This window comes from Odocoileus virginianus, chromosome 33 (genome assembly GCF_023699985.2).
Source record: "Odocoileus virginianus isolate 20LAN1187 ecotype Illinois chromosome 33, Ovbor_1.2, whole genome shotgun sequence".
Lineage (NCBI taxonomy): Eukaryota > Metazoa > Chordata > Mammalia > Artiodactyla > Cervidae > Odocoileus > Odocoileus virginianus.
In genome coordinates, this window is record NC_069706.1 from 9,582,013 (window position 1) to 9,606,596 (window position 24,584).

A 24,584-nucleotide genomic window follows, 5' to 3' on the forward strand; every position below is an offset into this window, starting at 1 on the left:
GCGGCAGCACACTGCGGAGAATGAGAGGGTAAGAGGACACTTCAGCACAGCCCAAACCCCCAGCCCTGCCCCAGCTCCCTGGCCCCTGCCCCCAAGGATGGGCCCTCTTCACCTCTCCTCCTGCGCCTCCGACCAAAGCGCCTCCTTCGTCTGTGACATCTTCGTCTTCGGCGGCGGCGGCACCTGCTCCGGCTATGGGTGAGGCAGCATCGGTATCTGGCCATGGTGCTGGGTGGATTCGGCCTGGATGCTCAGAGCAGGGGATACCGCCTTGGTTGAGCCAGCCAACCTGTGAGCAGGTGGAATTTGTGGGCTATGACAGGGGCTGACTCTGCGGCCTCTTATATAGACCTGGGGAGGGCCCTGGTCATTGTGAGGTCACAGAGACCCAGACCTCACAGACCGGGGTCAGAGCTGCCTGCATCATGCCCATATATGGGCATGTGGGAGGTGCTTGGTGAGGGAGGGCGGGGCTGTGATGTGCAGGGGTGGAGCTGTAATGGGGGGAGGCTGTGATGTGCAGGGGGCGGGGTGGGGGGGGTGGAGGGGTGGAGGGCAGGGCCTCCAGGTTACTGATGTATATGAATTCGACCACATCACATCATGCAATGGGGAGGGGGGATGGAGGAGTCATGACGCTTCCTGCCAAGCTGGTCCAAGACCCCATGAGCAGCCCAAACCCAGCTATGAAGTCCAGGTCTCCATGCCTCCTCCTCTGTAAAGGAGGAATTCTGTAAAGGGGATTGAGGTGACTTTTTCTTTGTAAGGACACTCACTCGCTCATCCACTCAGTCAGTTTACAGAGTATCACTGAGCACGTACTGTATGCCAGGTTCTGGCGAGGCCCTGGCAAATGGTGGTAAACAAGTCAGACATGTTCCTGCCTAATAAACTTTACACTCTTAACATAGAGAACATGAACTGCAACCCCACAGACTGTATGTAGCCCACCAGGCTCCTCTGTCCACGGAGTGCTCCAGCTGAGAATATTGGAGTGGGTTGCCCGCGCCCTCCTCCAGGGGATCTTCCCAGCCAGAGGTCGAACCCGGGTCTCCTGCATTGCAGGCAGATTCTTTACCATCTGAGCCACTAGGGAAACCCAATGAAATTACCACGCAGAGCAATTATAATTGTGAAAAAAGAAAAAAAATGCTCCAGAGAAACTTTGGGCTTTTATGAGAAAGTTATGCTGGGGGGACTTGACCTCAGGAGAGGCCCCAAGAAGACCTCCTAAGGAAGAGGACTGGAGTGGGAGGAGGGAAGAACATCTGGGAAGAGGGATCAGCTGCTGCCAAGTCCGGAGGCAGCATGTGTGTGATTCCATTAGTGAAACAGCCACTGAGGGAAAGCCACTGACGCAGGAATGGGTTGGTGGTTGCCCAGAAGCGGGTGGAACGGGAGCAGCTGCTCCATAAATGGTGCGAGGACTCCTTTTGGTGTGAATAAATATGTTTTGAACCCAGAAAGTGATGATGGTTACCCAACATGGTGAATGTTCTCAGCGCCACTGAATTTTCACTTTTAGTATGCTGGATTTTACATGATGTGAATTTTACCTCAATTGGTTAAAAAAAAGAAAAAAAAAGTTCTGAGGCTAAAAGTTGCTTGGAAGGTGTAAGAAATCAAAGGGAGGCCTAGGGGGACAGAGCAGAGAGCACCTGGGAAGGGTGGGCACGACAGAAAGGAAGGTCGCAATTAGAATTTGATTCAGTTACTCATAGCAGGAAACCAGAATAAGTGTCTTTGGCATGTGGTGGTGGTTTAGTCACCAAGTCGTGTCCAGCTCTTGCGACCCCATGGACTGGAGCCCACCAGGCTCCTCTGTCCATGGGATTCTCCAGGCAAGAATACTGGAGTGGGTTGCTATTTCCTTCTCCAGGGGATCTTCCCGATACGGGAATTAAACCTCGGTCTCCTGCATTGTAGGCAGATTCTTAACCAACTGAGCTACAAGGGAAGACTTTGGCGTAGAGGTTTTGTTTCATTTAAGAAGTCAGAGTTAGCATGAATACACTGCTATGGACAAAACAGATAACTAATGGGAACCTATTGTGCAGCACAGGAGATTCTACTGGGTGCTCTGTGGCGGCCTAAATGGGAAAAGAATCTTAAAAAGAGTGGGTATATGTGTATATATACAGTGGATTCACCTTGCTGTACACCTGAAACTGACACAACATTGTAAAGCAATTATACTCCCATAAAAATTAATAAAAAGAAAGAGATCAGAGGTGATGTGGATGGTGGTTAGAGTCTCTTCTTTGGGGATCTACACGACAAGTATTTGGGGATAATGGGTATCATGTTTGCCAGCTACTCTCGAGTGATTTAGAAAAAGAACAGTAACAAGGGCTGCATGAATACATAAAAGAAGAGGGAGAGGAAGGGAGGGAGGCAGGGAGGGAGGGAGGGAAAAAGAGGGGAGTAAATGGAATAGAATATTAACAATCAACCAGTCTAGGTGAAAGAAAGTTCTTTGTATGGTTCTTGTGACTTTTATCTAACTTTGAAGTTATTTCAAAATAAATTATTAAGATAATTCTTCCAAAACACAAAAGGAAAAGAAGGCCTTCCAGGGCTGATATAAGGGCTCCACCCTTGTCAAGGGCCCAGACTTCTTTTATCTTTCACCTCTGCCCCAAGGAAGTGCTTTCCATCCTCAAGGTTGCCTCATAGTCCAAAATCATGGGTGCCAAGGATGGTTGTGCAGTTTGTATACTGGTCAAAGCTCTCAGCCAAAGGGACTGAATGGGGCAGGCCAGGCCCAGCACCCATAGGTAAGCTTCTGCCCATGGGAGCTGTCTTTTTTCTAATTAGACAGCTCACAGTGGAAATATTTTCCTAACTGGAACAAAGGCACATTAAAGGCCAGCCTCAGCCCTGCTGAAAATTCAGCTGTACCTACTGTTCAAGAAGGAATGAAGAAGAAGGGGGGTGGCCAAAGGAATCACAATGCACGCTGTAAAGAAATTTCCCAGACACCTCCACCAGCAAATTCTGATCATTTGCCTGATGGCAAGAGCACTCTACCCCTCAGGATAAAGCTGGGGTTCTTAGGAAGGAGAAAGGGGCCACTGGGTAGTTAGTACCCCAGAGGGGATACATCCAGAAACTTCTAGGACCCTACCTCCCAACCCATAACATAGTGGGAAAACCATGAATCTGAAGCTCTAATCCAGTAAGTTATAAGAGAGCTGCGCCTGGCAGGTAGGAGGTAAGCACTAAATTCTCACTAATTGGTTCATGTCTAGACAGACTTAAGATTGTCACACCCTGTCCTGTAACACTGAGTACTTTTTGAAGATAAGCTGTGTGGTCTCAAAGGAGCCCCATGAGATGACAAAGAGGGATATTTACCCGGTTTTGCAGATGAGGAATTTTTTAGTCTTTTATTTTTCTTAATTTATTTTTTTTTATTGAAGTATATATGCTTTACAACGTTGTTAATTCCTGTTGTACAGCAAAGTGATTCAGTTATACATATATACATTCTTTTTTAAAAATATTCTTTTCCATAATGGTTGATCAAAGGATATTTATTTTTAATTAGAGGATAATTGCTTTACAATGTTGTGTTAATGTCCCCTGTAAAACAACCAGATGAGGCATCTGAGTCATACCAGAACAGGTCCCTCATCACCGGGGTTTTTATTGAGCACCTGCTGTATGCCATCACTCTTGTAGGCAGTGGGAATACCACACGAGCAAGAGAGGTGAGAGTTCTTGCCCCCAAGAAACTCACCTTCTAGTTGGGACAGACGATATTATTCAAGCGAACAGACAAATGAACAGAAGACTTTGAAGTTTATTACAGGTGTGCACAGACTAGGCTGATGTTACTTTAGGGTCGCGGGGACAGGACTTCTTGAGGAGGCAACATCAGAGCTGAGATCCCAGTGAGACAAAGGAGCCAGCTCTCCCGACGTCTGTCCCGTGTGGGTGTCCCAGCTGGGAGGGAGTGAGTGGCTCTGCGCCACGTGATCACTCAGGGCAGCAGGCCTCCTCGGACACGGGGCTTCAGGCACATCCTGGGCGTCCACATTCAGAGGAGGGGTGGGCAGGGCATGCTCCTCTGCCACCTAACTGCCCAGGCCCAGAGCGATACTCTTCGCTTCTGTTCCCACCTCATCAGCGAGTCTGTCACATGACCCATGGGCCAAAAGGAAAGCCTGGAGGCCAAGTCCACGAGCTGCCTCTTCTGGGCAACGTCATGATGTAAAAGGGACTGTGGATCATTGCCACAGCCAGGAGGGACCCAGGGTAGCTGGTGGGGAACTCGTACCCCAGGGGGGTCTGAGACAGCTGCTCCATGGAGCGGGCAGGTGGACTGAGGCTTGGCTGAGGCTGAGGCCACCGCACAGGAGTGGCCCATTGGGTTCAGGTTTCTGCAGGGCAACAGGAAAAAGCATGGAACTAAAAGGAGGCCGCTGTGGCTACAGAGGAGGATGCACAGTTTAGTAGAGGAGACGAGCGTGAATCAAATCGTCAGAGAGGTAGGGGAGAGGTCCCAATAAGAGTCAGCCCTCGGAGCTCCAGGACGGGGCATTTGGCCAACTCCGGAGCCAGAGGACTTGCAGGAGCCACCAGAAATGCTGGGATTTGTGGGTTCTCGTAGCCAGCTATTTACCCTAAATAATGCAGCACTTTCCACTAACTCATAGTGATTGCTTTACTATTTGTCTCCAAGGAGAATACAAGTTCTGTGGATTCAGGAACTTAATTTTGTTCACTAAGGTCGTCCCAGCACTGAGAGTAATCAGTACATAAAAGACATCCAAATATTTGAGGAAGAACTGAATAAAGGGATGCTTTGTATGATCAGGCTCTTTTATTGTCATTTTCTAAATATAAGATCATGACTTTTGAAATGTCAGCACCCTCTCCCTGCCCACTGCCCTAGTTCTGCTGGGCTGGCCCCAGGCTGAGAAACCTCCAAGACTCCTGCCATCTCAAACACATGCCGAGTCTCAGAAGGACACCCAGTTCTGTTCCCTGAGGCCCTGGTTGGTCAGTCACATGGTGTGTCCTGTCCTCCCCCCCTCCCCCGCACACACACATCCGTGATCTCACAATGACCACCCATGGCCGCCTTGATAAAGGGGAGATGTCATTAAAGAGATGGAGAGAGAGGTAGGGGCTTCATGCAGCCTTCTGCCTTTGAGAAGCGTGGAGCCAGGCCGTTAATTCTCAGGGTAACGAGAAAAGGTCAACAGTAGGAAGACAGTGTTGTAAAGGTGCCAGCACACTCACCACTTTGCAGCCAGGGGTCGGTCCTGCGTGCGGGAATTCCCACATGTGGTCATGAAGGTGTGTGTGGGCAGGTGCTCACTGGAGCACTCTTTGTGGGGAGACAATTGACGGTCCCTTACTGTTCATCTTAAGGAAACGGTCCATTGTCACGACCATATTGCAGCCATTCAGAAGAACACTGCATTTCTTTCTTTTTAATGGCTGAGTAATAGTCCCTTATGTTATAAAATATTGCCATTTGCAGCAACATGGATGGACCTGGAGATTATCATACTAAATGAAGTCAGACAGAGAAAGGCAAATATCATGTGATATTGCTTATATGTGGAATATTTTAAAAAAAGATACAAATAAACTTATTTACAAAATAGAAACAGACTCACAGACCTAGAGAATGAAATTATGGTTGCTAGGGGAGATAAAGGGGAGGGATAGATTGGGAGCTTGGGATTGACATGTGCACACTCATCTATTTAAAATAGCCAATAAGGACCTGCTCTATAACACAGGGAACTCCGCTCATGACTCGGTAATAACCTAAATGGGAAAAGAATTTGGAAAAGCATAGATATATGTATGCTTACATGGTCAACTATTCAGTTGTGTCTGATACTTTGCGACCCTATGGACTGTAGCCCACCAAGCTCCTCTGTCTGTGGAATTTTCCAAGCAAGAATTCTGGAGTGGGGTGCCATTTCCTACTCCTGGGGATCTTCCAGACCCAGGGACTGACCCCACATCTCCTGTGTCTCCTGCATCGGCACACAGATTCTTTACCATTGAACCACCTGGGAAGCCCAGATACATGTATATGTATAACTTAATCACTTTACTGTACACCGAAACTAACACAACACTGTTAACAACTGTGCTCCAAAATAAAAAAATAAAGAACTATAACGGTAGAGCTATGTGCCCTGATACGAAAGGGAGTCCACAGCGTATCAACACTCAGCAAACTCAAACGCAGGGCATCACCCTTTGTCTGCAAAAAATTTTTAATGTTCACATATGCATAGGGAAAAGTCCAGAATATAATATATTGACTTAGCAGTGGGGAGTGAAATCATGGAAGGTTTCACTTTCTGTTTTATCCATTTTTGTATTGTTTGGAATCTTTTACTAGTCTAAGGGCCATTGACATTGCTGGATACTTAGTGAGTTATTTCCATCATGGGAAAAAAAAATAAAGGAAAATCATAATACCTGTTACTTGTTCCCTGAGCAACTGCCATGTACCATGAACCTATTTAATTGTCAGGTTATTTTTCTTTTTTTAGTACACTTTTCTTCTGGAAAAAGTTGAAAAGTTAGTTGCAAAGAGTTCCCATCTACTTCTCACCCAGTTTCCCCCATTGTTAACATCTTATGTCATCTTGTAAAAACCAGTGTTGTAACGTTACTATGAACCAACTCCAGACTCTATTTGGATTTCACCAATTTTTCCACAAATGCCCATTTTTGTTCCAGGATCCAGTTCAGGGTATCACATCCAGTTTTCCTTGTTATTAACGTTGTGTTTGGGACGGTGCGTCTGTCACAATTAATAAACCAATTTTGATGCATTATTATTAATGAAAGTCTAGGCCTTATTCACATTCCCTTAGTTTTTCCTTCACATCCTTTTTCTGTTCCAGGATCCCATTTCGTCATCATGTCTCCTTGGGCTCCTCTGGGCTGCACTGGTTTCTCAGACTTTACTTGTCTGTGATGACTGTGACAGTTCTGAGGAGCTCTGGTCAGGTATTTTGCAGACGGTCCCTCAGTTAGGGTTTGTCTGATGTTCTTCTCATGACTAGACTGGAGATTATGTGTTTGGAGGAGGAAGATCACAGAGGGAAAGGGTGGTCCTTCTCACCTCCGAACCAGGGCACGTGCTCTCGAGCCGACCTACCATGTTTGAAGTGTCCCTTGACCACAGGCTGAGCCACCGCGTGCCAGGTTTCTTTACCACTGTGTACAATATGATGTGGAGGGAAGTCACTCTGTGCAGCCCACGTTGCACGGGCTGGGAAGTTATGCCCCACCTCCTTGAGGGCAGAGTATGTACATAAAGTCTTGGAAATGCTTCTGCCCTGGAGATTTGTCCATGGTCCCTCATGTCTTTATTTCAATCCTACCTGTACATCAGTATAGACTTAAGGGCATTTCATACTGTGGGTTATAATTCATACTGTGCTTTATCGTGTTGCTCAAGTTGTTCCCATTTTGGCCATTAGCTCTTCAGCTGGCCCCTGTGTCCCTTTGACGTGCCCCACCATTGTGAGTTTTTGAGCACCTCCTTACTTTCTGGCTCTGTTAGATACCCCAGGCCCATCTTGTATATTTCCTGTTTTAGACCTCAGTTCAGTTCAGTCGCTCAGTGGTGTCCAACTCTTTGCGACCCCATAGGCTGCAACACTCCAGGCTTCCCTGTCCATCACCAACTCCCGGAGCTTGCTCAAACTCATGACCATCGAGTCGGTGATGCCATCCAACCATCTCATCCTCTGTTGTCCCCTTCTCCTCCTGCCTTCAGTCTTTCCCAGCACCAGGGTCTATACCTAAAAATCAACCATTTCTCCAAGGAACCCGAGCTCCTTTTGTTGGAGGATGGCTTTAGAGGTCAAAGACTGGATGCTGGATGTGCTTGTTGCTGTGGGGTGTTGTTTCTTCTAGGCCCTCTGGGAAACATACTTGTGTGTAATAACCTGTGTATACGTGTGTGTGTGTGTGCTCAGTCACTCAGTTGTGTCCGACTCTTTGTGACCCCCTGGACTGTAGTCCACCAGGCTCCTCTTTTCATGGGATTTCCCAGGCAAGAACACTGGAGTGGGTTGCCATCCCCTTCTCCAGAGGATCTTCCCAACCCAGGATTGAACCTGCACTCTGGTGTCTCCTGCACTGGCAGGCAGATTCCTTACCACTGCACCGCCAGGGAAGCCCTTGTGTGTGGATACAGATCTATACATGTTTCTATGTGTAGCCTTCTGTATCACTGTTAAAGGTAAGTTCATCCTGATGTCTCTAACTCTGATCCACCACCATACGGATCATTCTAGGCTCCTCCCCTTGCTTAACTATAACTTCTCACCCAACAGTGGGAAACGTGGCTTCTAGAAATCTACCATCCATTTTCTCGCATTGAACTCCAACATGCATGTAGAGTGGTTTTAGAATTTTTAGCCTTTATCCTGACACCTTTCCTTTTATAAATTTATTCAGTTGATATTTATTGGATGCCCTTTATGCTGAGCACTGTTCAAACCACAGTAAACAAAACAAAGATTCCTGCCCTCATGGAGCTGATATTCTACCACAGGTGATGGAGCAAGAAGTATGATAAGTAAGTTGTTGAGTATGTTGTAGAGCAGGATGAGGATGGCTGGACCAGCTGGGCTTGGTTGGGACGAGCGGCGGTTCAGGGTGATCAGGGCAGGCGTTGTTGATGAGGTGACATTTGAGCAAATCCTGAAGGCAAGGAGGGAGTCAATGATGTGGATATCAGGGAAGCATGTCTCAGGCAGAGGGAACAGCCCGTGCAAAGGCCCCGGGATGAGGCTGTACCCACTGTGGAAGAGTCAGGAGGCTGGGGTGGCTGCAGCAGAGAGAGGTGAGGGGTTAGGGGAGACAAAATCATAGAGGTGGGGGGGTGCCACATCATAGATGGCTTTCTTGGCCATGCTAAGGATTTGGCTTTTACTCTGAATGAGATGGAGGCCACAGGTGTGACGTTGTCTGACTCGGGGGCCCCCTTGTGCTGCTGCTGAGCTGGGAAGGGCAGGGGTGGGGACAGGGTGGAAGCAGAGGGCCCGGTGAGGAGGCTGCATCCACCACGCGGAGAAGCTGCGGCGGCGGCTCAGACCAGGCGTTAGCGGTGGGCTTGGCGAGGAGGGGTCAGATTCTGGCTCGGTTTTGAAAACAGAGCCAACAGGACTGACTGGCAGCCTGAATGAGGGGAGCAAGAGAGAAAGAAGAGGGACTTCCCTGGTGCTCCAGTGGTTAAGAATCTGGCAGCCAACACGGGGGAACCAGATGCAGTCACTGGTCCAGGAAGATTCCACGTGCCACAGGGCAGCTGATCCCGTGTGCTGCAGCTCCTGAGCCCGTGCTTTCTAGAGCATGTGATCCGTCCAAGAGAAGCCTCCGCAGTGAGAAGCCCGAGCACCACAGCTAGAGATCGGCCTCCCCTCGCCACGCTAGAAAAAGCCCATGCACACAATGAAGACCCAGCACAGCCAAAAATAAATAATAAATCAGTTAATTTTTTTTTAAAGAAAGAAGAGTCAAGGATGGTGCTGAGGCTTTGGGCATGAGCACCCTGAAGGGACCAAGGTGCCATCAACTGAGTTGGAGCAGATGATGAGTAGAGAAGGCTTGGGGGAAAGGTCCAGAATTCAGACATTTCCAAGGAGGTACTGAACGGGCAGTTCAGTATCTGAGCCTGACGTCTGGCCTGAAGGTGATGTGTTTGGGCATCTTGCGCGTTTAACTTCTAAGACTGGGTCATTTCACTGTCTCAGTTTCCTATTGCTGCTGTGACATTGTATCACAAACTTCACAGTGCAAAACAGCACACATTTATTGTCTCCACAGTTCTGCAAGTCAACATTCCAGAACTGGTCTTGTGGGGGTAGAATCAAGGTGTCCCCAGGGCCGCGGTCCTCTCTGGAGGCCCCCGAGTAGAGTCCGTCCCCTCGCCTCTTGCAGTTTCTGGCCACCACGTTCACGGTGCCTCCTGCCCTCCTTCCTCAACCGTCTCTGACCCTGGTCCTCCTGCCCCTTTCCTTTTTCCGGTCGCTTGTGATTACACTGGACCCACCTGGACACTCGAGGATAATCGCCCCATCTCAAGATCCTTAATTTCAGCATATTTGCAAAATCCTTTTGTTCATGGGTTTGGGGATTCGGGCATCTCAGGGCTCCCACTGTGAGCATCATGGGGGTGAGAGATGAAGACAGTCCCCCGCACTGGGCCTGGGGCCTCCCAGTTTCGGGGGGCTAAGGAGCAGCTGGGGCCGAGGGAGCTGGGGGAGTGTCCTGGAAGCCACGTGGAGGAGGGGCGCCGGGCAGAGGGAGGGGCGACGACTGCTGTCAGTACAGAAACTGTGGCTTTTCCTTCCTCTCTTTGTACCAAGTCAGGGTAGATTGCCCTCTCACGACACACCTTGGTTCAGACAAGACACGTTTTAGGTGCCCACCTGCCACCTGGGGCTTGTGGCTCCTGTGTTTGGAAAGTTCAGCCCACGTTGATGAGCCGTGAGCTCTCACAGAGGAACACAGATCAGGTGACAGTTCATCGGAGCCCTGCTGGGCAACCTTGGAGCCAGTCTCAGCACTCTGGGTGGGGAGGTCGAGGGGCGGGGGGTGCTGACTGTGAGCTTACAGTGTTGTTAAGTTGGAAGTCTGCCTGCTCCCATAATACTCACCTGCAGGGTGGGCTTCACGTGTTACTGAGAGCTGCTTTGCCTTATATAAAACATTAAAACATCCGTCAAAACATTTCATTTGAGAGGTTAATTCATTTCTCTAAGTGAATTGCTTTTTAAAAAATTTTTAAGTGATTTTAGGTTTACAGATAATTGTGCAGCAAGTACTGGGAGTTCTCATATACCTCCTCTCCAACCCCTCCCCACAGTCCCCTCCCCACTTTCCCCCTGTTATTATTAACATCTTGGGACTTCTCTGGTGGTCCAGTGGTTAAGAATCTGCACTTCCACTGTAGGGGACACAGATTCCAAACCTGGTCCAGGAGCTACGGTCCTCTATGCCGAGAGGTGCAACCAAAAAACCAAAAACTTCTTGCATTGCTGTGGTACATTTGTTACAATTGATGAACCAGTACTGACACATTAGCTAAAGTCTTTGGCTTATATTGGGCTTCGTGGGTAGCCCAGCTGGTAAAGAATCCACCTGCAATGCAGGAGACCCTGGTTTGATCCCAGGGCCAGAAAGTTCCCTTGGAGAAGGGATAGGCTACCAGCTCCAGTATTCTTGGGGCTTCCCTGGTGGCTCAGAGGGTAAAGTATCCGCTTGCAATGCAGGAGACCCTGGTTCGATTCCTAGGTCTGGAAGATCACCTGGAGAAGGGATCCCACTCCTATATTCTTGGGGCTTCCTTGGTGGTTCAGACAGTAAAGAATCCGCCCGCAATGCGGGAGACCTGGGCTCGATCCCTGGGTTGGGAAGATCCCCTGGAAGAAGGCATGGCAACCCACTCCAGTATTCTTGCCCGACAAAAAGTTGGGCACGACTGAGTGACTAAGCACAGCGCAGCACGTGGCTTACATTAGGGTTTGACAGATGTATAATGACAGGTGTCCCCCATGACAGTATCATACAGAATAGTTTCATGGCCCCAAAACTCCTCTGTGCTCCAGCTGTTCATCTCTTCTTCCTTTCCCAGCAACCACTGACCTCTTCACTGTCTCCACAGTTTTGTCTTTTCCAGAATATTACATAACTTATTCTTTAGAGAATTCATAGACCCAATTTTGTAAGTATATTCACTAAATACTCACAGTAAATGTGGAGTTGAAATGAGAGGCCCTCACATTAAACTTTGTGCGGGTCTTGATGAATCATTTTTAAAGAGCACAAGCTCGTTAAAGTCATGTTAACAGAGCTTCTCAGGAATGCGGCGTATCTTATCCTCAAATCTCTGGCTTAAAACGTCAAGTCAACTGTTCTAGGCAGACCTGGACCCACCCCCCACTCCTCCCTTGTTCCTCATTCCCTGAATGTTAGTGCTTATCCTTCCCGGGCCCATCTTTACATTCATATGTGTAGGTTCCCAGTGTGAACATTTTGGGGTACTGAAACCTTTGGCTGGCATCATACTGCCTGTATCTTGTGACTTGCTTGGTTTGCAGGGTTTTGTGTATGCGGCTCACCCCTGTGGACACACGAGTGCATTTGCACTGTTGCACACCGCCTTTCTGCTCCTGTCTTCATTTCCTTGTGATGCATACTTAGGCTAATTCTGCTTCTCTCTGTGACCATGGTCAAGGATTATTCTGGAATGCATCTGTACACTAATAGTTCTCAGTTTCAGCACGCACCAGAGTCACCAGGAGGGCTTGTGAAAACACCTATAGCTGCCACGCAACCCAAGGGTTTGGGTTGTTTTGGGTTTTGTTTTCCTTTTGTTCAGTTTGTCTGGGGTGGAGCCTGTGGACTTGCATGTCTTTTTTTTTTTTAACCTATTTTATTGAAGTCTAGTTGATTTATTTACAATGTGTTAATTTACGCTGAACAGGAAAGTGATTCAGTTACATCCTTTTTCATATTCTTTTTCCATCATGGCTTGTTAGAGGATATTGAGTATAGTCCCTTGTGCCGTGCAGTAGGACCTTGTTGTTCATCCATACTGTGTATAGTGGTTTGCATCTGCTGATCCCGGCCTCCCAGTCCATCCCTCCCCCGCCCCGCCCCCCAGGCAACCACAGTTCTGTTCTCCGTGTGAGTCTGTTTCTGTTTCGTAGATAGTGTCATATTTTAGATTCCACACACAAGTGATATCATCCGGTATTTGTCTTTCTGACTTATTTGCCTGACTTACTTCACTTACTACGATCATCCCTGTGGCTGCAGTTCAGCCGCTCAGTCGCGTCAGACCCTTGGCGACATCTCAGGTGTGCCTCTTTGATCTCTGTGTCCGACTCTTTGATCATCCTGAGGGGGCTTGCATGTCTAACAAGTTTCCAGGTAGTGCTGACACTGCGGGTCTGAGGACCACACTCTGAGAGCCCCTGCAGTAGAAGACTGGGGCTGGAGGACAGGCGTGTTTTGAACTTAACCCCAGGTGCTACCTGGCTTTGCAGATGTCCCAGGTCACACAGACACACACACACACACACCCCTGTCCACTGTTCTTGTCCTCATGAATGTTCGTCATTGTCTGGCTTTACCTTTTTCTTTTACCAATCTGATGGGTGGCTTGCTATTCTCTCTCTCTCTTTTTTTTTTTTCCTTTATTTTTTGTAACCAAACCTCTTCTATTTGAATAATTTTAGATTTACAGGAAAGCTGCAAGTTTAGTACACAGTTCCCATAAACCGCCTCACCCATTTCCCCCATCGTTCGTATCTTCTGTCGTCTCATATGAAAACCAGAAACACCGCACTGGTACATCACTATTCACCATGCCATACAGACTGTATTCAGATTTCAAAGTGTTTCCACTAATGTCCTTTTTCTGTTCCAGGATATAAACCAGAATTCTGTGTTTCATTTGGTATATACCTTTCAAAACTAACTTAATAATAAGCAGACCTGGGGAAACCAACTCCCCCACCCGCAAGTACAGATGTGTTCCGTGAGGAGTAGGGGAAGGGGCAGTGCTGGAGGCCCAGGGGCTTGGCTCCGTCCTCTGTCTCTGGCCGGCCAGATGGGGTGGGGGCTTTGTCCCCCCTGCAGGCCCTGGGGCCACTGTAATTAGAGGCACCAGGGAAATCCTGGGCTTTTACCTCTTGGGGACATGGAAGAGGCTGGGGAGGGGGACCCCAGACCCCTGTGTGGAGGTGGCGGCCGAGGGGGGAGAGGCTTGGAGGGGGCTGGACTTAGAATCCGGTCTTTCACTCCTGTAGCAGGTGTGGGCCAGCTCTGTGCTGCTGCGGGGAGACAGCGGAAAGACCCCAAGCCTCCCAGGGCCTCCCAGGCGGGGAGACCCTCAGTGAACAAAGACTCACACAAATACACACATGAAACGAATTGCCACTTGTGTTAAAAGCCACACAAAGGAAAAAGTCAAGGCTGTAAGAGGGAGATGGAAGGGAAGACCTAGTGTTAGTTGGGGACGCAGTCTGGGCGGCATCTCTGGTAAATGAGCTTTAAGCTGAGACCCCGCAGCGCAGGTAGGAGTTGGCTGGAGCCCGAGGAGGGGTGTCCTAGGCAGTGGACCAACCCCGAGGAGGGAGAGAGTTTGGGGAGTCAGAGGACGTGGAGAGAATCATAGGCTGGGGTGCAGTGAGGGAGCCTGGCACAGGTGCTGAGGGACCTCGGACAAGTCGCCGGTCCCTCCTCCAATCTGCCACTCGCCGAGTGGTGTGGGCAGCCCCCTTGGCCTCTTGGTTGTACTTGGAGGTGCCAGGCTGTCACTACCCAGAACTGAAGGCCTGGAATCCCCTCCCCTCCAAGTCCCATAGGCCCCCAGAGCTGGCCTGAGATAACCCCCCTTCCCTCCGCTGCACACACCCACCCTCACCTCCTCCGTTCTGCATGCCGCAGACACCTGGGATCCCAGAGACCCCCTGGCTAGCCTTCCAACACAAGGTGTTCTAGCCTCAGGACCTTTGCAGAGGCCATTCCCTCTGCCTGGAACACTCTGGCCCAGAGCTTTGTGGCTGGCTGCTGCTCATCATGAGACCCTTGGCTCTTCAGAGAAGTCCCCCTGGCCTCCCTGTCTAATGTTTCTCCTCCTCCTCCTCGTTATCACAGCTCCCTGTTTTACTTGTCATAGCCCTGATAGGGTCTGAAGTCATCTTTCTGTGTTAACCCTTTACCCCTTGACCTTGTCTGTCTTGTTCCTCTCACATCCCCAGGGCCCAGTGCAGGGAGCGAAGGTACATTCTAAACACTCACTGAATGGATCCCATTCTGTCCCTTCCTTTGTTCTCCATAGTCACAAGTCACTGAAGCCCTCTCCCCAGGAACACTGCTTCCAGAGCCATCAGAGATTCTCCCCTTCAGTCCTTTCGGGGTCATAGAGAGCTTCTCAGAGAACCAGAAGAGAACCGTGGCCTCTGCCTACCTCCCAGCACTCAGTATTTTATGTCATGTTCAAGGCGGTACCAGCTCCTCTGCCACCTGGCCCTGCAGTTCTGGGTAAGGGCACCTGACCTCCAGAAAGTTCTGGAAAAATCAGATCAACAAATATGTGCCATGCATCTAGGAAGGTGTGAGGCAGGCCCTGTTCTCCAGACATCGGCTCCTTAGTGCGCTAACTGTGATACTGCCCAGCGCTCTCCTCCAAGGGGGTGTGACATCAGGGTCACACAGCAGGCTCTGGACTCGGGGTGGGGTTAGGGAGGTGAGGCTGCTGTTATCTATGACCAGAAGCCTTTATGGAGATGTGGACCTTTGAGTGGGGTTTTGAGGGGCGAATAGGAGTTCACAAATCCAATGAGAAAGGGAAGGACATTCATTGGGTGCTAAGAGTATTATTCATAAAAATCTTATTCTAAATGAAAAACAGTTTGGGGGATCAGTTATCTCCCTTGTCAGACTGCCCAACCATGATTGCTGAGAAATTCCAGCAGACCCCACTGAGCAAATGAGTCGTGTGTGTGTGTGTGCGCGCGAGTGCGCACACCCTCAGCCACTCAGTGGTGTCTCTTTGTGACCCCATGGACTGTAACCCACGAGGGTCCTGTGTCCATGGGATTTCCCAGGCAAGAATACTGGAGTGGGTTGCCGTTTCCTTCTTCAGGGGACGTTCCTGACCCAGGGATCAAACCTGGGTTTCTTGCATCTCCTGCCTTGGCAGTTGGATTCTTTACCACTGTACCACCTGGTAAGTCTGCAAATGAGTTACTTGGGGTCAAATAATTTCAAAAATAAAATTAGAAAGGCCTCTGAAAAAAAAAAACAAACTGTTTTTACTCAAAAATAAAAGACGTTTAATGTGGCTCACGGGTCCTTTTGTAAGTTTGCTGTGACGTAGAGAGGGGCCTCTGAAGTCTGGAAACCAGTCTGGACAGCCAGAGAGGAAAACCATTTACCAGTCTCTGTATAAAGTTAAACATACACCTACCTTATGACCTGACAGCCCCACTTATAGGTGTTTACCCAAGAGGAAAGAAAGCCTGTGTCCACACAAAGACCTGTTCACAGATGTCCACGCAACTCTAACAGCCCCCATCTGGAGACATCCCAAATATCCATCAAGAGGAGATTGAGTAAACAAATTGAGGAGCATCTGTGAGGTACAACACGTCTCAGCAATAAAATGGAGCAGAAAACCCATCACATGGCATCACACATGACCCTCACCCCCATCACGCTGGGTGAGAGAAACCAAGAAAGAGCGCACCATGTGACTGCTTGCTTTGTACACAGTTCAAGAACAGGCGTGACTAGCTGATGTTTCTAGAAGGCAGATTGGGGGGTGGGGTGGGGGGTGGGGTTGGGAACGGGCATATAGAAACTTTCTGGGAGGCTGGGAATGCCCTTTATCTTAATTTGAGTAGTAACAGTATATATATATATATATATTTTTTTTTCTTTTTTAAAGGGGAGGGGGCGCTTCAGTGGTGGCTCAGTTGGTAAAGAATCTGCCTGCAATGGGGGAGAACTAGGTTCAATCCCTGGGTCGGGAAGAGCCCCTTTAGAAGGGAATGGCAACCCACTCCAGTATTCTTGCCTGGAGAGTTCCATGGACAGAGGAGCCTGGTGGGCTGCAGTCCGTGGGGTCACAAAGAGTCAGACATGACTGAGCAACTTGTGTGGGGCTTGGCTGGAGCACGGGGGTCAGAAAGGGCATAAAGAAACCTTCTAGGTGGCTAGGAATGCCCTTGATCTTGATTTGAGAGGTGCAGGTATTAAAAAAAATTGTCAAGCTGGGCACTGATGGTTAATGTAGTTCATACATTTGTTATGTAAATGTTATTCCTTAAGAAAATCAAAAGCAGTCCTTGGCGGTCAACTGCACACAGGGCCGGGATGATAAGGCACTTGTGTGACGGGAAAGAGAAACTCAGCCAGCCGCCAGCCAGGGTTTATTTTCACTTTCCCACCTGGTCTGCGGTTGGCGGGGCTGTGCAGAGACGGGCACGTGAGCGGCTCCCCAGGGAAGGCTGCCAGGAGCCCAGGTCCCCTCGCCCAGCCCCCAGCTTCCCAGGTCAGCTCCCCGGCTGCAGTGCCTCCCCCGGGGACTCCCTCCAGGCAGGGCCTCCGTTTTCCCCAATCCCCATCCTCCGAGCTCTATGTGTCAAGACAAGAATGCAGAAAACATGAATGGTTACGAGCCCCTGTGTGGTTTGTTTTCTCCATTAAAAATTTAAAAATATCAACCATACAGGAATAGAGACACAGACACAGAGAACAGACGTGTGGACACAGTGGGGGAAGAAGAGAGTGGGACGAACTGAGAGTAGCATTAAAATATTCACGTTACAATGTGCAAAGTATATGGCTCGTGGGAAGTTGTTGTATTACACTGAGAGCTCAGCCCGGTGCCCTGTGATGACCTAGAGGGGTCGGATGGGGGGGTGGGGTGGGAGGGAGGCTCAACGGGGAGGGGGTCTGTGTTTACGAAACGCCTGGTTCACATTGTTGTCGGCAGAAACCAGCACAACATTGTAAAACAATTATCCTCCAATGAAAAATAAAAAGTTAAAGGAAAAAATAAAGTAATCCTTGGAAGATCACAAAAACTCAGCCCCATAAAAAAGAAACAAAATTTTGGCATTGGCAGCCACACGGATGGACCTGGAGGGCATTACGCCAAGTGAAATGAGTCGAAGACCAATGCTATATGATACCATTTGTATGTGAAATCTAAGAAACATAACAAACTAGTGAATAGGACCAAAAAAAAGCAGACTCACATATATAGAGAACAAGCTCATGGTTAACAATGGGGAGAGGAAAAGGGGGTGGGGTAAGAAGGAGTAGGGCAGTAAGAGGTACAAAATATTAGGTATAAAACAAGTTACAAGCAGATATTGTACAACGCAGTGTATATAGCCTGTGATCTGTAATAACTATAAATGGAGTATAGCCTTTAAAAATTATGAATTACTATGTTGTACATTCCCTGGTGGCTCAGAGGTTAAAGCGTCTGCCAGCAATGCGGGAGACCTGGGTTTGATCCCTGGGTTGGGAAGATTCCCTGGAGAAGGAAATGACTACCCACTCCAGTATTCTTGCCTGGAGAATCCCATGGATGGAGGAGCCTGGTGGGCTACAGTCCACGGGGTCGCAGAGTTGGACACAACTGAGTGATTTAACTAACTATGTTGTATATCTGTAATTTATTTAATATTATACATCAACTATACTTCAACTTAAAAAAAAAAAAAAAAAACTAGGGAATTCCCTGGAGGTCCAGCAGTTAGGACTTTGCTTTCACTGTCAAGGGTCCAGGTTTGATCCCTGGTTGGGAAACTAAAATCCCACAGGCATGCCCACCCCCTAAAAGGAAAGCCTAGAAGAAGGGAACCGGAATTATGTCCAAATATGTTTGCCTGGGAAAAGTGGAATTTGTGCTCCACCGAACTATTACCCTTGTTTTTACCTGAAGGTTGAAGTAAAGAAAGAAGAGACAATGGACCCTGCAACAGAGCTGCCTTGTTCTGGGTGACATGATCCCACACTTGGGGTGGTAGTTTTGTGGTTTAAAAAAACAAAAAAAGCCAATAAAGTGAGAGGAGAGCTTTGAGAGTGCTTTGAGAGCTATTTACAGCTGTCCCCAGGCCCTCTGGGTCTGATAAAATGCAGGAGCCTGCAGGCGTCATCCAGTGAGGGTGTCAAGGAAGACTCCAGGAGGAACCCTCAGGGTCGGTGTCCTCAGCCCCCGTTTAAAGACAAGGAAGCCAATGCTGGCCCACACTGGCGCTCTCATCCCCGAAGCCCCTCTTGGAAGCCTCCATTTTACAGATGGATTGACTGAGGCTGAAGGGGATGAACTGACTTACCCAAGGTAAAAGCCAATGGGAGAACTGGGGTCTGAGGTTCTTTTCCTCCCCCCTGAGTGAGCCTGGTGCAAGGGAAGCGCGGCTGTCTTCTCTTCCCAGACCCTTCCCTCTCATCCCGCAGCCTGGGGAGGCCTGGCCTGAAATACAGATGGTGGCTGTCAGGATGATAGTGGGACGCAGCAGCCAGCCCTGCCCCTGCACCCGGGGCTGGCGGGAGGCCCTCCCTTGTCTTCCTGCCGGGATAGGGGCCAAGGGTCCGCCTGCTCTGGGTGGGCAGCACACCAGGTAAACGCCAGCACTCTGCTGCCTGGACAGGTCCTGCCACTTTCCACTCCCAGGCTGCGGGTCCAAAGGACACTGCAGAGGGAGAGAAAGGAAGCCACTTATGGACTCAGGCGGAAATAGGACAGGCGTGTATAGCCCTCTGAACCTCGGTTTCCTCATCTGCAAACGGCTGGTAAGATCAACCTTACCATTGGTCCAGTGGTTGAGAGTCTGCCTGCCAATGTAGGGGACAGGGGTTTGAGCCCTGGTCCAGGAACTAAGATCCTACGTGCTGTGGGGAAACTGCTTATCCCGAGAGCCACAACTACTGAAGCCCACGCACCCTAGAGCCCGTGCTTCTCAATGAGAGAAGCCCCCATAATGAGAAGCCCACACACCACAACTAGAGAGTAGCCCCTGCTCGCTGCAACTAGAGAAAGCCCATGCAGCAATGAAGACTCAATGCAGCCAGAAAAAAAAAAGTCAACCTGATAGGGTTAGCACCCCCACCAGAGCAGGGCCCGGCACATGTGTGGAAGGCAGTAGAAGGTGGTGGTTAGAGCCGGCGGTCTGGAGCAGGACTCATTGTGTGAATGCTCACTCGTGTCCGGCTCTTTCTGACCCTACGGATTGTAGCCCGCCGGGCTTCTTGTCCGTGGGATTTCCCAGGCAAGAATATGGGAGTGGGTTGCCATTTCCTCCTCCAGGGGATCTTCCCGACCTAGAGATTGAACCCGAGTCTCCTGCATTGGCAGATGGATTCTTTACCACTGTGCCAACCTGGGAGCGGGACTACTTGGGTTCAAATCCCAGCTCTCCAGATGTACAAGCTGGGTTTAGAAAAGGCAGAGGAACCAGAGATCAAATTGCCAACATCCAGGTAACTTTACAACCCCAGATGGCACCTCCAGCAATGAAGCAGGTTACTTCCACCTTGGGTTTTTTCCCTTGCTCCTTGAAGCCAACAGCTTGTGAATGACATCCATCCAAGCGAGAAACCAGTTAAGTCGCCTTGGAAACAACTGTGCAAAGGTAGCCTGAGCCGGCGAGGGATGGAGTGGTTTTCTGGACTCTGTTTCTCTGATAAAGGAACCTTTAGATCAGCTCTTGCAGGTCTAAAACCATGGCCAGTGGACTGATAACATTCAAGGATGTGGTCATCAAGTTCTTTCCGCACAAGTGGGAATTTCTTGACCCTCTTCAGAAGAATTTGTGCCATGATGTGATTGATGATGGAGAACTATTGTAACTTGGTCTCACTGGGACATTCCATTTCTAAGCCAGACATAATTGTGTTATTGGAGCAAGGAAAAGATCCCTGAGTGGCTGTGAGGGAAGAAACAGGAAGCTGGAATACAGGAGCAGACAGCCAGCTATACCACTGAAGGAGAAACTCCTGGATGTCAGATTAAGGGAGCTCCCGGGCTAGATACTAATGTGAGATTTCACCCCTAAAGGCATTGCTGGAGCATTTCAAAGAGGTTACTGCCAGTATTACAACAGATATTTCAATGAAGAAAGGGAGCGTCCCTGAGCTTTCTATGGTGCTGACAGCTTATGTGCTTTTCAGCTGTTGCCATTCTTACAAGGACCTTAAACAAGAGCAGTCAAGCGAGTACCACTGAAGAGGGCACACTGCATTCCTGACCTTTGCTGGCCCCGCTGAATCCTTTATATCCTAATGGAGAGTTAATACCTAATAAAAGATGACTGGTTTAAAAAAAAATTGCCAACATCCACTGGATCATAGAAAAAGCAAGAGAGTTTAAAAAAAAAGTCTAATTCTGCTTCATTGACTACACTAAAGCCTTTGATTGTGTGGATCACAACAAACTGTGAAAGATTCTTAAAGAAATGAGAATACCACACCACCTTACTTGTCTCCTGAGAAATCTGTATGCAGGTCAAGAAGCAACAGTTAGAACTGGACATGATACAATGGACTGGTTCCAAATTGGGAAAGGAGTATGTCAAGGTTGAATATTGTCACCCTGCTTATTTAACTTACATACAGAGTACATTGTGTGAAATGCTGGACTGGATGGAGCACAAGCTGGAATCAAGATTGCTCAGAGAAATATCAACAACCTCACATATGCAGATGATACAACAACAGAAAGTGGAAAGGAACTAAAGAGCATCTTGATGAAGGTGAAAGAGGAGAGTGAAAAAGCTGGCTTAAGACTTAACACTCAAATCAAAACACTAAGACCATGGCATCCAGTCCCATCACCTCATGGCAAATAGTTGGGGAGATGACAGAAACAGTGACAGACTTTATTTTCTTGGGCTCCAAAATCACTGCAGATGGTGACTGCAACCATGAAATTAAAAGGCGCTTGCTCCTTGGAACAAAAGCTATGACAAACCTAGATAGCATATTAAAAAGCAGAGACATTACTTTGCCGACAAAAGTCCATCTAGTCAAAGCTGTGGTTTTTCCAATAGTCATGTGTGGATGTGAGAGTTGGACCATCAAGAAGGCTGCTGCTGCTGCTGCTAAGTCGCTTCAGTCATATCTGACTGTGTGACCCCACAGACGGCAGCCCACCAGGCTCCCCCATCCCTGGGACTCTCCAGGCAAGAACACTGGAGTGGTTGCCATTTCCTTCTCCAATACATGAAAGTGAAAAGTGAAAGTGAAGTTGCTCAGTCGTGTCCGACTCCTAGCGACCCCGTGGACTGCAGCCCACCAGGCTCCTCTGTCCATAGGATTTTCCAGGCAAGGGTACTGGAGTGGGCTGCCATGATGCTTTCAAATTGTGGTGCTGGATAAGACTCTTGAGAGTCCCTTGGACAGCAAGGAGATCAAACCAGTCAATCCTAAAGGAAATCAATCCTGAATATTCATTGGAAGGACTGATGCTGAAGCTGAAACTCCAATACTTTGTCCACCTGATGCAAAGACCCTGATGCCAGGAAAGATTGAGGGCTTGAGAAGAAGGGGGCGACAGAGGATGAAATGGTTGGATGGCATCACCGACTCAGTGGACATGAGTTTGAGCAAGCTCCGGAGATGGTGAAGGACAGGGAAGCCTGGGGTGCTGCAGTCCATGGGGTCGCAGAGTTGGACACAACTGAGCGACTGAATAACAGCGCAGTTCTGGAGACCAGAAATCCGAAACCAAGGTCTCCAGGGGGTTGCTTTCTTCTGGAGGCCCTGGGAGAGAATGCCTAGGCCCCTCTGCCCACTCTGGAGGCCACCAAAGAGCCTTGGCGTCCCTTGGGTTGTAGGTGTGTCACTCCAAGCTCTGCCTGCTTTGTCACATGGGCTTCTTGTCTCTGGGGTTAGCGCCCACCCTCATCCAGGATGAGCTCATCTCGAGAGCCTTATTATTATTTAACGTTTATTTATTTATTTGGCTGCGCTTGGTCTTAGTTACAACACGCAGGATCTTTGATCTTGGTTGCAGTATGAGGGCTCTCTAGTTTCAACATGTGGAATCTAGTCCCCTGACCAGGGGTCAAACCTGGGCTCTTGAAAGGACTCCAAGGAAGCTGTCTGAAAATAACAACAAGGATAATAGTGAATCCTCCTGCAATGCAGGAGACACAGGAGACTCTAGCTCGATCCCTGGGTTGGGAAGATCCCCTGGAGAAGGAAATGGCAACCCACACCAGTATTCTTCCCTGGGAAATCACATGGGCAGAGGAGCCTGGCAGGCCACAGTCCATGGGGTCGCAAGAGTCAGATAACGACTGAGCACACAGACACAGATTCTGCTATTCAACCCACAGTGTCCACCTATAGCCCAGTGCCAGGCACATCGTGGGTGCTCAAAAAACAAAAGTTCCCATTTATTTACATGTATAAAATGTTCTGGCTCAGAGAAAGCATGCGAGTGCTCTGGTTTTGCCCATTTCGAAGTTTCAGCAAACACCAGCAGGTTTGACCAGAGCTAGGACCCCTTCTCTTGTGACTGTGTTGAAAGCACGTTTAGTCTCATTTTCTGTTTGGGAAACAGCCACTGTTCCAACTTCAGGTCTGTGCAAACCCATCCTGCAACACATTGCCTACAAATGAGCCTTTGTTCACCCAGCCTCAGGCCTCTGCTCCCGGCTCTTGAGATGTGTTTTGTAAAAGTGCTGGCTTTGTCCACTACCATGTCCTCCTGCCTAGAAAATAGCCAGACACAGACATTGGTCCACTGGGTAGCTGAGATCACCCCCCGCCCCGTCACCTCTCTGACCCTTGCCCCCACCCACCTCCTCACCCATTATGTATGGCCCCTCTCAATTCCTGGAATTGCAGTCCTGTTCCTGCCTCAGGGCTTTTGCCGGGCTGTTCCCTTGCCTTGGAATGCCCTTCTTATCATCAGATCTCCACAAAATGTCCCAGGCCTGCCCTGCCCTCCCAGGCACCAGGAGCCTTTCCCATACTGCTCATGTTCTCTGCCCTCCAGACACCTGGATGGTCCTGCCTCCTTATTTGCTCTCCACCTGCCACCCTGCCACAGATCGCAGTCCCCTTGAAAGCAAGGACGTGGCCCAGCTCACAACTGCAGCCCCAGCGACGACAGGCGAATCAGAGATGCTCAGCGTCGAGTGTGTTCGGTGTATGGTTGCATTGTAACTGTGAACCAGAGGGCTTCAAAGGATGGAGAATGCCCCATCATTGTAGGCAAAATGTGGTCACCATGAAAGCAGTCCCCATTGAGTCCATCAGGTTCTCTGTGGCATGAGCACTCCCCAAAGACTGAGAAGCATCACTTGGTTTATAACACCAAAGAACACATTCCCTGCCCTTGTGTTTGCTCTGCTCTGCCTTCCGTTGCTCGTTCCATTCTGCTGCTGCTGCTGCTGTTTAGCTGGCGAGACACTGTGGACAGTAGCCTGCCAGGCTCCTCTGTCCTTGGGATGTCCCAGGCAAGAACACTGGAGCGGGTTGCTCTTTTCCTTCTCCAGGGGATCTTCCCAACCCAGGGATGGAACTCAAGCCTCATGCATAGGCAAGCATGTGTGCTAAGCCGCTTCAGTTGTGTCTGACTCTCTGCGACCCTGTGGACTGTAGCTAGCCAGGCTCCTCTGTCCATGGGATTCTCCAGACAGGAATACTAGAGTGGGTTGCCATGCTCTCCTCCAAGGATCGAACTGGCATCTCTTGCATTGGCAGGCAGATTCTTTACCACTGCACCACCTGGGAAGCCCCATTCCATTCTCAGTTCAGTTCACTTCAGTCGCTCAGTCATGTCTGACTCTTTGCGACCCCATGGACTGCAGCACGCCAGGCCTCCCTGTCCATCACCAACTTCCGGAGTTTACCCAAGCTCGTGTCCATTGAGTCAGTGATGCCTTCCAACCATCTCATCCTCTGTTGTCCCCTTCTCCTCCCGCCTTCAATCTTTCCCAGCATTAGGGTCTTTTCAAATGAGTCAGCTCTTCACATCAGGTGGCCACAGTATTAGAGTTTCAGCTTCACTATCAGTCCTTCCAATGAATACTCAGGACTGATCT

The 24,584-nt window shown here is 49.2% G+C and overlaps 1 pseudogene; it reads left to right on the plus strand.

Moving 5' to 3' along the window:
• Positions 1-97: 97 nt before the first annotated feature.
• LOC110129298 (ATP synthase subunit f, mitochondrial-like) lies at positions 98-21,235 on the plus strand (annotated as a pseudogene).
• The last annotated feature ends 3,349 nt before the right edge of the window (positions 21,236-24,584 follow it).